Genomic DNA, 15,395 nt, shown 5'->3' on the forward strand with positions numbered 1-15,395 from the left:
GTTTTGTTTGTTTTTTTTTTTTTTTAAACGAAGGCTGCTTGGTAATAAACGGAGAAGCAGGGACTTCCCCCGCGTCCAGCTGTCTGTCCATTCTGCATCCCTGCCCTGGAGCAGCTCGGGGCTGGGAGCACTGTAGGGCTGGGGACAGGGATGGGGAGTGGGCACTGTGTGTGGGGAGAGGAACACCGAGGGGTGGGGGTCACCATGGGGCTGGGGGCACCACAGGGATGGGAATGGGGACACCATAAAGGCTGGGGACAGGGATGTGTAGGGGCTGCAGGCACTGGGGGCATGGAGATGGTGGCACCAAGGTGCTGGAGATGGGGGCTGGGGGCATTGAGAGGCTGGGGTCACAGCAGGGATGGAGCCAGGACAGCAAGGAGCTGGGGTATCACAAGGTCAGGACCATCATGGGATGGTGGATGCCAACTCAGAGTGCCAGGACTCAGGTGCCTTGAGGACCAGGTGATTTATTCACCAGCCCTTCCCCACCCAGTGGCTCTCAGCTTCTGCTGCACTGGTGGGGCTGGCTCCAGGCACATCCCAGCAGCTGGACCCGTGGTTTTGCTGCCCCATGGCACTGTCCTGCTGTCACTGTGCCCTTGCCTCACTTTCACTGTTCTTGGCCTGCTCCTTGCTGCGAGATTGGAGCTCAGTGTTGGCATCCAGCATCGCCAGTGCTGGGGAGCGCAGGGGGCGTTGCCACCCCACAGCCAGCCCTCACCTGCAGAGCAATCTGCTCTTGTTGACCCCACTGCTGCCCACATCCCTCTCCTCACTCTTTTCCACCTCCTCCAGCTGGGCTCACAGCTGGGCTCACAGCTGGGCTCACAGCTGGGCCCATCCTGGCTCACCCTGGCTCACAGCTGGGCTCACAAGTCCCTGCAGGGCACAGAGGGCAGGGCTGAGCTGCAGGCCCCCCCCTCCACACCCCCTGCAGCCCCCCAGGCTCGGGTGGGCTCCCAGCGCCCCTCTGCTCACAGCTCCTCATCCCCAGAGTCCGGGTAGCTCAGGGGGGCCATGCAGACGGAGCAGATGTTCAGGGTTCTGTAGCAGTCACTGCAATACAGCCCTGTGGAAAATGGGGATTTCTAGGGGGGGAATTTTCTGGGGAGGGGTCCCCAGACTGTGGGGGCTCCTGCCTTTGCAGCTGGGTGTGATGCAGGTGCTGAAACCTGGCTGCTCCACAGGTCAGGCAGCTGGATGCCCAAGAAGCTGGTGGGAGCAGGAAACTTGTGGGCACAGGGTGATGCTCTGTGGGTAAATGCCATCCTGGGGGTCCTTGACACAGACCCTCAGAGATACCACTGATCTCTTCCATCCCACCAGGGCTAACCTACCTGTATCCACAAATCTGCTGCCATCCACATACAGTTTTTACCTGGTTCCTGTAAAGGTTCATCCCTTGAATCTTGGCATCTTGACTGCTCCACAGTGTGCAGCCAGTCATATTGAAAAGGTTCTTGCTTCTCAGTAGGGAGCAAAATGGCTTCATTTGAGGTTGATGTCACACATATGACTACTCTCCCTGGTCCATTAGCACAGCTTGGTATTTTGCCAGTCAGCTTAGAGAGATCCAGTGATGTCCCTTTGGATTCCGAACAGCCAGCAATGGCACATGGGACTAACACAGTGAGCGATCATCCCAAAGTGAATTTCTGTGCCTCCTACATCTTTAGGTGGCTGCTATGGCCCAGAAGCATGCTGACCATCCAGTAGCTTGGAGAAGGATGCCACTGGCCTTTGCCAACTTCCAAGGAGCTGTGTCATCCCCACAGAGGCTACCTGTTGCCTTTTCTGCGCACATCATGAAGAGTTTGGTTGTTTCTGGAAGGCCTGAAGCCAGTGCTTCCATGAGCATCCTTTATGGTGTTAAAACTGGTTCAGCCTTGTCAGGGACATTCCAGGAATTCTTCAGGACCATTGATTGACAAATAAAAAGGGTTCGTTATTAGTCTGAAATTTTGAACCTGTATGGGACAAAATCCTGCCACTAACAAAACTCCTGTTAGTTATCTTTTAGTCCTAGGAGCTGTAATTTGGAATATCACTATTTTTTTCCTTCACCCAGAGCTCATTGTCCTTTTGGTACCTTAAAGCTAAGGTATTAGTCTTACCTTTTTTTCTGGAAATTCCAGCAAGTCCCAAAAAGTTCTGAAGGCTTTCAAGCAGGTTTGTTCCTTGTCAGCTCCAATTAGGATGGATTACCTACGCACTGTAAAAGAACACTGCTACCTTTTTTTCATTGCTCTACTTCTTTTGCCAAAACCACCAAATAAAGTGGGCTTATTTTTGAATCCTTGAGGGAGCACTGCATCCTTTCCTACTGCATCTTTCTTCCAGCCACAGGATTCTCTCATCCATAGGCAAAGATTGTTTGGCTTTGCTCATCTATTGGCATACAAGAGAAAGTATCCTTTAAGGCCAAAACAGTAAAACAAGAATTTGTTTCCAGCACTGAGGTTGACAAGCCATAAGGATTTGGTATGCTTGGGTGTATATCTGTGTATGTTTGATTGATTGCTCTTAAACTTGTACTACTCTGCACTCTTGAGAACAAGGCTTCTTTGAAACCTGGTGGAAGGCATCTAAAACTCAGATTGACATTGTCTGAGTATACCAAATTGTAAGAATGTGTTTGTCCATGTTCCAGACATTTTGTGCTTCTGTCTTTATAGGATTTTTATTCATTCTTAATGGTTTAACTTTTGATTCTGAGCTTTTTCTCTTTGCTTTACCTCATTTTCTGTGGCCCATGCAGATCACTGCATTTGAAATGACATCCAGAACATTTTCTCCAATGTCCTCTGATGGTTTACACATTAACAGGCAGATCTGAGCTTTCCAGCCTGTCTCAGGTGGAATGTGAAGCTGCATGGTATTCTCAGAAAAGATTTAAGGTTTTGTGCATTTAAGCTACAAAATATATCTCATCCCAGCAAGGGAAGGGGTCATTGATGGCATATATAGAAATAGATATAGAAATGGATTAGTTGTTTTAGTGTCACCAGCTATACATGCCATGGGTGGTAGGAATGGCTACAAAGCTCATTTTCCTGCTGCCCCAACAATCTGTACTGGAACTTTCCTCAGCAGGCCCTTGCAGCCAGTTACTTCTGAAGATGTGACTCCATTCCCCAGCTTTACTGGAACCAGAGTATCAACTGGGCATGTCCTGATATTTTCCCCTTGTCCCCTTCCCTCACTGTCAAAATCCTCCACCACCATAGCATTTACCTCTTATAATGACCCCTTCTGTCAACAGATAGCACATTCAGGCAAAGACCCCCGAATCTCCAGCCCATTCCTCTTCTTCCTCCTTCTCTAACACCATTCTTTTTCCTTCCATAGTTAAAAGGTTTGTCCCTTTAGTTACACTGCTCCCATCCCACTGATTGATCACTGCCCAGTGTTTCCTTGTGACGTACATGGAGATTGATCCCACTGATCAGTTACACTGATGAATCTACACCTTTTGCAGATGCAATATGAAAAAGGAACAACAGTGCCCTTGCCAATCCAATAGTTCCTTCCATCCATGCATCCATCCATCCATCTGTCCATGCATCCATGCATCCATCATCCATCCATCCATCCATCCATCCATCCATCCATCCATCCATCCATCCATCCATCCATCCATCCATCCATCCATCCATCCATCCATCCATCCATCCATCCATCCATCCATCCATCCATCCATCCATCCATCCATCCATCCATCCATCCATCCATCCATCCATCCATCCATCCATCCATCCATCCATCCATCCATCCATCCATCCATCCATCCATCCATCCATCCATCCATCCATCCATCCATCCATCCATCCATCCATCCATCCATCCATCCATCCATCCATCCATCCATCCATCCATCCATCCATCCATCCATCCATCCATCCATCCATCCATCCATCCATCCATCCATCCATCCATCCATCCATCCATCCATCCATCCATCCATCCATCCATCCATCCATCCATCCATCCATCCATCCATCCATCCATCCATCCATCCATCCATCCATCCATCCATCCATCCATCCATCCATCCATCCATCCATCCATCCATCCATCCATCCATCCATCCATCCATCCATCCATCCATCCATCCATCCATCCATCCATCCATCCATCCATCCATCCATCCATCCATCCATCCATCCATCCATCCATCCATCCATCCATCCATCCATCCATCCATCCATCCATCCATCCATCCATCATCCATCCATCTCCCATCCATCCATGATTCATCCATCATCCATCCATCTCCCATCCATCCATCCATCCATCCACCCTTGCTTGAATATCCCTGGGTCATTTCCCTTTGGATTTGCTCACTGCCATGATGTTGAAGCAGATTTGGAGTCCCTGGTCACCTGCCTGGTGCCTGTTCTGATTCTCCACTTCCAGGGGCAGCAGGATGAGCCAGGCAAGGCCTTGTGGCCATCCCATCTGGGTCACCATAATGTCCCCAAAGTGGGTTCCTTCCCACAGTGTGCAGGAGCTGATTCTCACCCAGACCTGGGATATTTGTTTCCTTTATGTCTGTGTGGATATGGGTGCAGGGCAGTGAATCCTCAGGTGCCAATCTTTGATGCACTTCAAAGAGCAACAGCTCCACATCTCCCATAAACACCACAATCCAAAGCTGTGGATAAGGCATGGATCAGCTGTAGCCAGGGGCTGCAACTTCCTTTGTCTCTTCTTAGAGATCCAGAGCACGAATATTTACTGTGTGTGCCCTCTGGAAGGGCATCAAAGCCTTCTTGCAATTTAGTTGGGAGGTGGAGATGGCCGCTAGCTGCTTCTTAGAGCTTTGGACCATGAAGTTACAGCCTTGCAGAGCAATGTGAGAGTTGGAAAAGGAAGTCAGGACTTTACAAGATGCAAAGGCAATCACACAAGATCTAATTAAACTCCAGCACAGTGGTGCTATGAGCAGCAATGCAGCGTAGAACAGCAATATGTGGTGGCACATATGGCTCATGAGCAAAGGCACAGATATGGGAAAACTAAGATTTCCATTTCTCAATCGTATTCACAGGATCCTAAGGAATGGGATGGAAATGTCTTGAGTGAGTCCTCAGACCCCAAGGCTGAGCTTTAGGCAGATTTAGCAGGAAAGGAGGTGGTAGAAGCACAACCCCTCATACAAATGGAGGGATCTGCTGGATGGAGGGGTGCACTTATACTCCAGAATGGAATTTTTGGAGATCTATCAGCAGAAGAGAGAAGACAAACTGATATAGATTTTGTGAGCTTGTGTCTGTGGCTGTGGCTGTTCACTTAATAATTGGTGCAAAAATCTATTAAATCCTATAGGCAGTAAGGATCAGCTGTATCAGGGATGTGCTCAGGGACAAAGTGAGGTCAGGGGTCCTGTTTGGCAGGACTTTGCCACCCCCACGCTGTATCAAGGGCTGTGTGCAGCAGTTTTAACAGCACATGCAGACATTGATGAATTAGTGCCATCCCTCAGGAGCTGATGTTCCAGGCAGGAGTTTTTAGTTTCCTGCAGCAGATGGGGATGGCTCACGCTCTAATTACAGGATCCAGTTTGGATGGGGCAGCAGTAACTAAAAGTATCAAAATACAGCTTTTGAGAGGGGTGCCTGTTTCATAGAAGACCTTGATTACACCAGGCACCACCGTGCTACCAGCAATACAGGTGTCCTAGCAAGTACTTTAGGGGAAATTTGGGCTCTAATTTCAGAACCAGCTGTGCAGGTGGTGAATGAAAATCATCTGGCAAAACTGAAGACTTGCCTCATGTGTGACAAGGAAACAAATTGTGGAATGATCTTGTGCAAGTTAGTGTCCCAGGATCAGAAATAAATGGCAACTTAACAGCAAAAATGTTTCATCACTGACATAAGTCAATGCTTATGCAAAAAATTCCTCTCTTTCAACCCTCCTGTCACCTCACACCAAGACACTATGGTAAATTCTGTAACAGCAGAAATGGACGAGGAAGAAAGTTCTTTGGCAATGGACAAAGAAACAAGAAGAAGCCTCTGATGCCTGCAAAAAAGTTTTGATTGAGCAAGCCAAATTACATACTCTTGGGCAAGGAAATCCTTTTGAATTGAAAGTAACAATTCTAGGTGATAAAGTCTTACAGGGATTGTGGCAGACAACTGGGCTGAAGAGTCAGAAAAAATCTCTAGGATTTTGGTCCAAGATATTAATAAGTTCTGCTATACATTATAACCCAATGGAAAAATGAATTAAAGCTGTAATTTGGGCTTTGCAAGAAACAGAAAGAATTACAGGCTGAAATACTGTGACTGTATCTCCAGTATAAAACATGGTGAGGACTGAAATTCTTTCAGATGGTGTCTCTTCCAAAATGTTAGAATAAGTGGAATTGTTTACACCAATGGATTCTGTGCTGGGACTGCAACCTATTAATCTAGAAATGACCATTTACACAACAACCCCTGACAATGCAGTAGGGTCCTGCACTCTGCATTCTCCCCTTCTACATCCTCTGTTAGTGTCATATTCTCAAGTTCCTGCATTTTAGGAATCTTTGATGATTTCCTGTGCCTTATTTAGGGGGGATAGCACTGGAACCCTGTTATTGGTATAAACCAAATCTGAAGTTCAGTCCGTAAAATCAGAATTCACAGCCCTTCAATCTCTGTGGGCAATTATCCCACATCCAGTTCCTGAGCCTGGAGCAGTATTACCTGCAGGAACTGGGGCAAATCTGTATGTCTTACTGGACAGAGATGACAATCCAGTTTTCCTCCTTTATCACAAGCTGGCTCCTTGTGCTTTGTAGGCCACACAGCAAACACACACCTTGAATGTATTTCTGCAAGTACAATATAAAAACCTGTGTGTAGGTTTTTACTGTAACTAACCTATTGGTATTTTTCAGAGTTGTGACTATGGAGCAGTCACAGCATGGACCTTTGTGGAAGCTTTCACTTGGACATCCAGGGCAGCTCGCCTTGAATTTGAGACTGACTGCTCTACACTGAGTAACTTTCTAGCACTGATTACTGATGAACTACCTCCCTCTTTGTCACAGGCAGGATGGGAGCTTCAGACAAAATTTATTAGAGAAGCCCTCAGCTTGTGTCACAAGGTGCAGAAACGATGCCCTGGCTTTCTAAACTCCTCATAGAGGAGTCTGGGTGTGGCTAAATCCAATCCTAGGCCCAGATGTGGTCAAAGGTTTATCTCTAAAGGATCACAGGTGCAACCCTACCTTTATACAACTTTGTCTTGTGGGATTAAGGATGGCCAATCAAATATATTTATATAAATAAAATACTTTCTTTAATTCTATTACAATACTGATGATGCTTAGACAAAAAGACCTTAGTCAGAATTATTTAGTGCACAGGACAGGTAGCTGTAACTTCTAGCATAATGCTCTATTTTTGAAACAATATTGAAGCAATTTCATTAGAGCTAAAAAACCCCCAGTTTTTAAGTAGAGATTGATGTTCCTCACCTCCATCAGCAACTGTGGGCAAATCTCTTTTGCTGAGCCTTGAGGTGTAACCTTGGGGGGCAGCCCCACTCATGGGAAAGATCTACACACACACCTTAGGGGGGTGTGCTAGAAATCCTCTCTGTGAAAATGTGGGACTGGCCTTTTATAGCATGAGACTGTCAGTCACAGTCATTTTTAGCTTATGCATTGCTAGACTCACTTAGCAAAATATGCTTGGCTGCTGGAAAAGGTGTGAGCAGCTCTTTGGTTTCTCCTGCTCAACACTTCTGCCCCAGCTTCCAGATCAGGGCTGCACATCCCTGCTGCTCCTGGACTCAGGCAGGGAGCACCTGTCGTGCACATCCTCCTGTGCTCTGCACTTCCCTCCCTGGCTCTCCCAACCATCACCTTCCCTGGGTCCCAGAGTCTAAAGCCAAATGGAATTGTTTCCACACAGGGCTGAGTTAGGAATATTTATCAGCACAGGTAGCTGTGGCAGACCTTCCCCCTGGCACTGGTAACTTGGATGGGGCAGGCAGGTGAGTGGCAGCCACGCACAAGGACACTGCACTCACAGCCATGGTGCTCTGCAGGCTCCTTCTTCATTCTGTGTAACATCACACATTTTCATTCTCCCAGAGCGTGAAACGTCCATCTACTCCTCACACAGGACAATGAGCCAGCACAGGAGCCATAGAGCACACTGCTTCTGTCAAAACACACCAGTGCCATGCACTTTCCTTCTCACATCTATGTACCATCACATTCTGTCACTCTTGTAATCTGATTCTGAACCAAAAAGTTTTCAGCTGTATCTCACACAGATAAACGTGTGCTAGGAAAAGAAGCTTTCTTGGACCTTGCCCCTTATGTGTGGAAATTTGTATTTGACCCACAAGAGGCAACAAATTATGGTGTCTTTTAACATCCTGAGGGAATTCAACAGTCTCAAAAAGTGATGTGTCAGACCTGAAGGGTGAGAAGGAGGTGAAAGGCTGGGGAAAATCACCCTCTCCTGTTCTCCCAGTAGGCTGGGTGCAATCATTAATAAACCCCCAGAGGCAGCACCCCAGACCAGGACGGGCAAACAACAGTGAAAACACATCCAAAATGATCTTCCTTGCCACTGATGTTGAATTTCCATAAACTGATATCACAGAGTGTATCCACAAAGCAATCTTGGTTTCTCTCTCTCCCTGATCTGAAAAAGGACATCCACCATGGTGGGCAAATGGCTCTACATATACAAACACATACACAAAGTTAGGTGCCACATCCATATAACCAGAAACACAGTGACCAGGGAGTTCTGTACCCAATATGCAAATGTTTTGGACAATATTATTATTTTGTCATTTTCTCTCTCAAGCCCCTTTAGCTGTGCACCAAATTTGTCTTAGTTTAAGACTATTTATGGGGTGGAGCTTGGGAAACAAGCCACCTCTCCTTCAGTTTTTAGCACTCCCCTTTCAACAGAAGGAGAGACAAATGTGAGAAGATAAAAGTAAAAAAATAAAAAATAACAGTTTACTAAAAAACAAAACATCGATTAATAAGGAAACAGCAGTAACCAAAAATACAAAGGCTCTAAAGCAAAGACTGAAACAGGCCCCCTGAAACAATGAAAACAAAATGTCAGGGAAGCCCCTCTCCAAGATGGACTGGACTTGGTCCCTTATCCAAGGACAGTGTGGCAGGGAAGCCCTCTCCCCCAGCATGGCAGCCTCTGTAGAAGACCACATGGTCCAGGGAGCAAAGACAGGATGGAGGAGAAGTTCCCTTCTTCTGACAATGTGGTGGAGAAGGAGAAGAGAGGAAAAACAACACAGCAAAGTACCTTCTGGATTTACAGAACTCCCTCTTCTCCCAGAAAAACAACTAATGTTGAACAGGGACAGAAGTAAAACCTGGAAGAGCCCTTTTCTTGTCAAGCCTGGGAGATGAGTGAGCAAGGCAGTGCAAGGCAATGGAGTGGAAGAAGGGCAAGGGAAGAATGCAGAGGGGTCCCTAAAGAAATGCAAGGCTGGGGTAGGCATGGGAAGGCAAATCAAAGGAGGGGCAAGCCTTGCAAGAGAAGGCCAGGAATGAAAGCAGTAGACAGGTCAAGACAGAGGGGATGGGTGTGCAAGGTAAGCAAGGCAAGTCAGGGGTTGGGTTCACAAGGCAAAGCAAGCGAGAAATACATCCAAGGATGCTCCCAGACAACAGCTGCCAGGATAGACTGGTCTGCCTGGCATTAATCTCTTCTGGGCTTCCTCTCATCTGCCCCTGAAACACTGGGGCTATGTGCTTTACTTCCTGTGGAAAAGAACCATCATTCTTGTCCAGGAGCTCATGGCTGAAATTTTGATTCCACCTCCAAAATGCAACACATGCAAGAACTGCTCCCAGGTGAAAGTTGCCAGGACAGATGGGGCTGGCTGGCCTTGGCCTCCCCTGGGCTGCTTTTCATCTACACCTGTGTCTTGGTTTGAGCAGACAGGTGTCTGCTCAGGAAGGCAGGAGCCTCCCCGGAACGGGAAACTGTAAAACCCCTCCCTCTGAACTGTTATAAATTTGGAAAGGCAAAGATATGGGAGCAGGAATAACAGTTCTGTTCCAGATTGCAATGCAAGATGTTTTCTATTACCATCTGTATGGCAGATTATCTTTGTCAAGTGGGCAGTTTGCCTTATCTCTCTCTTTGAATGACCACATTCACACCTCCCTCGGGAGGGGACCTCTGCTGATAACAGACTATTGAATGTCACTGCATGACTGATAAGAACTGTAACATCCCATTGTGAGATGCTCCGCCCAGAGGGAGGAGCCAAGCATTGCTACCCAGATATAATCCAGAGGTTTTGAGACACCAGCACGGCTTCTCCATGGGATTCCCCAGAGGAACAGCAGCTGTCTCTTCTTCCACTGCATCTTCAGAGGAAGAATACATCCTTCTCTACAGATCCCCCTTGCTCCAACAGAACCAGACCTGATACTTCAGGAGGACTGCAGCCACATTTCCAATGGGACTGCTGCCAACACCCTGACCAACAGGGTGTCAGGTTGGGTTCTGACTCTGTCAGTGTTGTTCTAGTGCACTGCATTGTTTATTTTATCCTTTTATTTTCTTCCCTGTTAAAGAACTGTTATCTCCTGCTCCCATATTTTTGCCTGAGAGCCCCTTAATTTAAAATTTATAGCAATTCGGAGGGGTGGGGAGGGTTTACATTCTCCATTTCAGGGGAGGCTCCTGCCTTCCTTAGCAGACTCCTGTCTTTCCAAACCAAGACAAATTCTTTATTAGGGAAGAAAATAAATTTTAAAAAACCAATGCAGTAAACTAAAACAACACTGACAGAGTCAGAACACAGCCTGGCACCCTGTGGGTCAGGGTGTTGGTAGCAATCCAACTGGAATTGTGGCTGCTGCATCCCCCAAATGCCAATAAACATCTCACTGTTGAAGTGAGATCTGGCAATGCAAGTCAGATTTTTGACTGACAGACACCTCACTTTACAAACTCTAAGAGCCATACCAAACTTTCACAAGGCAGAAATCTTCTCTACATTTCCATGGAAATGTGTGGAGTTTCTCTTGAGTACAGAAACCTGCTTCACAGTTACTGCCCAGGGGTTAAGTGAAGGAATCTGTGTACATTATTGCTATTTTGGTGGTAAGTTACATTTGTCTCCTATACAGTACTATTTCTTCTGCTAGCTTTAATACAGTTACCTTGATATAGTGCATAGTTTTATATTGTGCTATAATCTACTAGTAGGTCTTTAATTTTCTACTGTGTAGTAAGTAATTCTGATTAGGATCGTTCATCTGTTGTCTCTGTGTAATAAATAACTAATTTTTATAAATAGATCTGATTTGCCATCGTTAGAATTTGCAGTCCAGAGTGATCCCTTACATTTAAACTGTTACCAAATTCTGAGGCCAAGGCAGGGCTTGTCTGAAGCCTCCACTCATCACAGAAAACTTCCTATGGTGTCATTATCACTCAGGAGCCCATAGCCAAAACTGGATCCACCTCCAAAATTCCATACACCCAAGGACTGCTCCCAGACAAAAGCCAGATTCATTCTCTGTGAGGTAACCACCCCTGAAATTTTGATTCCGCCTCCAAAATTCATTATGTCCAAGAATTACTCCCAGACAAGAGCAGCAAGGACAGAAAGATCTTCCTGTGGGGCCAGGGGTGCAGTTTTCAGTGCCTGGCTTCCCCCACTGGGCATTCCTTCCTGCCCCAAGAGCAGAAGAGACCAAACCCAGCAGGGCTGATCCCAGCTGAGTCCAACCCAGCTGAGGGAGAGCCCAGCTGCTGCAGAAAGGGCAGGAAGAGGCAGGGAAGTGCCAAAACTGCTGCTGTCACTGAGAGGGAGCAGGGAAACTGATACTGCAGGCCTGGAGCTCACCAGGCAATGCCAGCGCCTCCCCATCCACCATCAGAATTACTCCATAAGCTCCTGACATCCCAGTTTTTTAATTCCAGGGAGGAAGAGCCAAGAAAGCCTCACCACCACCTTGTCTCTGTCCTCCTGGGCCACAAGAGCTGCTAAGGGAAGCAGCAGCCATTTTCTCTTTGTTACAAGGGAACTACTAAACACCTTGATTTTTGCTGGTTAAAACATTTTCCTTTATTTTGTACAAATTTCTTTCCATCCTGTATGTCTCATTCCATTGCTTTATGATTTTATTTTTTAACAAATTGTTATTTTTAAGTCATCATCTCTGATTTACTGTCCCTCCCTTGACAGCAGGAGGGGGAGGGCAGTGGCTTGTTTGGAGCTGAGCTCCATTTGTTGTTGAAACCACCACAGACACCTTTTGGGGGTGGAAGTGCCCTGTGACCCCCTCATCCTCCTCACCCCTGCTCTTCCACTGCACCATTGCCCACCCCCCAGTCTGACATTCAGATGTCCCAACAGAAATAATCTCACCCCAACCTCCCAAAGAGGCACAAAACAAGGGAAACAGCTCTGACCAGCAGATCATTATTTTTAATAATGCCATTCAAAATTAAGAAACCTCCCCTGTAAGAACAAGGGGAGGTATCCCCACCCCCAGCAGCTCCAGTCCTTGCACTGCTGCTGCACATCACTCTTGCTTGGTCAGTAAAAATGGAACTGAAGTGTAAAACTTTAAAGAGTAAAATGAGGAATAAATCTCAGTAATTCACTTTATCCCGAGGAGAGAGGTGTGTGTGGTTATACACACCCAGTAAAAATACTCCTATGACAAAAGTCTTTGATTGTCCTTTTGCATTAACTGAACTTGCACAGCTGTAAACTGGTACCAATACATTTTCCATCCCCAAAATACACGGTTTTATCCTGATTAAGGGTTTTTGTGTTACAGAGTTAGGAGGGACATCTGCACTTGGCCAGCTGCACTGCCCAAGAGGGATGCTGCTGGGACACACACACTGGAAGTGAGACCATTAATGCAGAATCAATGCCAGCCACGTTTGGAAGATGTGCTGCACTGGGGTCTCTTTCCAACCAAAGTCAAAACTACACACAGGAGTCTTGGGTTGCTGTTGATAATTGCTGCCCTGAGATGTGCAGGATGTCTCTGCTTCAGCCCATGCAACTGAAGAATGAGTCTGGACTCTTCAGTCTTGAGGTTGTTTATCAATTCTTTTCTATAAAATTTTCCTTCTGCCCAGCCAAGATCTGCTCAGCAGGGCAGCCACAGGCACTCTGACCGCCCCCGAGGTGGGGTTGTCTTTTTATGCTACAAACTACATATAACATATTTACACTTAATTCCCAATACCCATCACCTCTGTTAGACAGTGAGCTTCTACTCTAAACCAATCCCAAAGTGCCAACATCACAGCAGAAAATGGAGACCAAGAAGAAGAAGAAGAAAGGCTGGACATGCCCAAGTTCCTCCATCTTGTCCCCATAGCCCCATACCAAAAATCCTAAAATCTACATTTTCACCCTGTGATCATTTTGTTGTTACGCCATTCAAACTTGTGTGACTTTCACATCCTCATACAAAGTTGGCAACTTGTTCCAGGGGTCAAAATCAAATCCCCAGGTGCTCTGGGCAGCATGCCAGGGTCTCCGAGCCCCCTGACGGGGTCCTCAGCAGCTCTGGACACCCAGAGGGATGTGCTGAGTTCCAACAAAGGAGGGCAGCAGTTCCCCATCCCTCAGTGGAGCTTTCAGAGGGTAGAGGGGTCTGAAGCCACCCTCAACAGAAGCTGCATCAGCTGCCTGCACCATTCCTGCAGCTGGCAGGTTACCCTCCCACCCAGAATCACAGCAGACTCTGCAGAGGTTTTCCACAGCCCTGCCCTCAAAAGCTCCACAGCTTCTGCTCACCTGCTCTGACAGGATGCTGCAGCCACCATCACTTGTGGCACCAAAGTTACCAAAAGACAGAAAACTGCCACTGCACTTGTGAGAAGCCACCAGCCCTGAGCTCCTCCTCACCACGGCCCAGCTCAGCTCCAATCCTGCTCCAATTCCAAAGGCTGCTCACACAGCACCTGCAAAGCCAAAGGGAAATATTTAACACAGATGGCACACATTTCCCTGCTCTCAGACACTGACCCAGCCAGCAACCACAGAACCTTCTTGGAACCCCTTCTGTGTGGCTTCCCCCCTCCTCAACCCAAGGGAGATTCTTCCAGAACACAGCTGTGTGGGTGGCAATGGAGCTGTGGGATCTCTTGTGGCCTGAAAGCCATCACACACTGACCAGCAGCACCGAGACAGGGCCTCAGTGGGGAGGAGTGAAACAGTTCCCAAAAATGCTCTTGCTTCCCAGCAAAGGGCCTGAGGTTCTAAGAGCCAGGACAGGTGGGGCATCAGTGCTTCAAGGCTGCCAAGAGCCTGCCCTGGCTGCAGCAAAGCACGCAGAGAGGTGGGGTGGGGAGGAGAGAGAATGGTTTAGTGGCCTCAATGGCCAACAGGGATTGGACACCTGTCCTGCATTTCATTGTCTGCAGCTTGGAGAACTTCTGCCTGGAGCAGCAGGGAAAGAAGAAAGTGGCTGTAGGAAGAGGTGCTGGCACAGCCTGGGAGTGGGGACCTCCAGAGAAAGGGTTTTCACAGCACACACAGCAGTGAGAGGGCCCTGCACTGGTGCTCATGGGCTGCTCATCTGGGTGTGTGTAAGGGGAAAATGTGAACAGAAGAAGGCCCTGGGGCCCCTTCCCCACCAGAGGCAGCTGTCTGAGGAACAGGGGCCCAGGGAAGCTGCCAAAGCTTCCTGCAGTGCTGGAAATGCCAGCAGGTTTGTTTTGTTACTGGCTTTGCACCAGGGAGGTCAGGACATGTCCTGATCCACTGTCAGCAGAAAGCTGCAGCCTGTCATGGGGAGGTGGCTGTGAGTAGGTGTAGTTAAGCAGAGCATCCCCAGTGCACAGAGAGTTTCCCAGCCTGTGCACCTGATTCTTGAGGAATTTAACCCTCATCCTCCTCCCTGCACTCCACCCTCATGGCTTTACAAGCCCACCATGGACCTGGGCAGGCTGGTGGGTCAGAGAACAGCATCAACAGGACAAGGCAGCAGCTACGACATCTTCTATCAAATCAGGTTTGTGGCATCACCAGAGCAATCTCCGTCCCACAGGGCAGGCAGCACCTGGAGGGGACCCTGAGATATGACACCCTGCAGAAAACTGCAGCAGGCAAATGGGAGCTGGAGGCAGCACAGGGGGCAGAGCCCCACAGACAGGCCCCTCTGGGCACTAACATGCTTCGCTGCTTGGATTGCTGCAGCTGCAGAGGAGAGAGGGGTTCTGCCTCCAAAGGGGTTGGACAAGGCAGTTTGGGACTTCTGGTTGTTCTTTTTTCTGTTTGCTTGTTTCTCCATTCGAACACAGAGGACACCTCACAGCTGCTGCTGCAGCCACCGAATCCTTTGCCAAGAGGGCTGAAGTACCACGCAGGCAGCACCTGGCGGGGGATGGATCCCGACCCAGCCCCTG

This window comes from Geospiza fortis, unplaced genomic scaffold (assembly GCF_000277835.1).
Source record: "Geospiza fortis unplaced genomic scaffold, GeoFor_1.0 scaffold387, whole genome shotgun sequence".
NCBI classification, from domain to species: Eukaryota; Metazoa; Chordata; class Aves; order Passeriformes; family Thraupidae; genus Geospiza; species Geospiza fortis.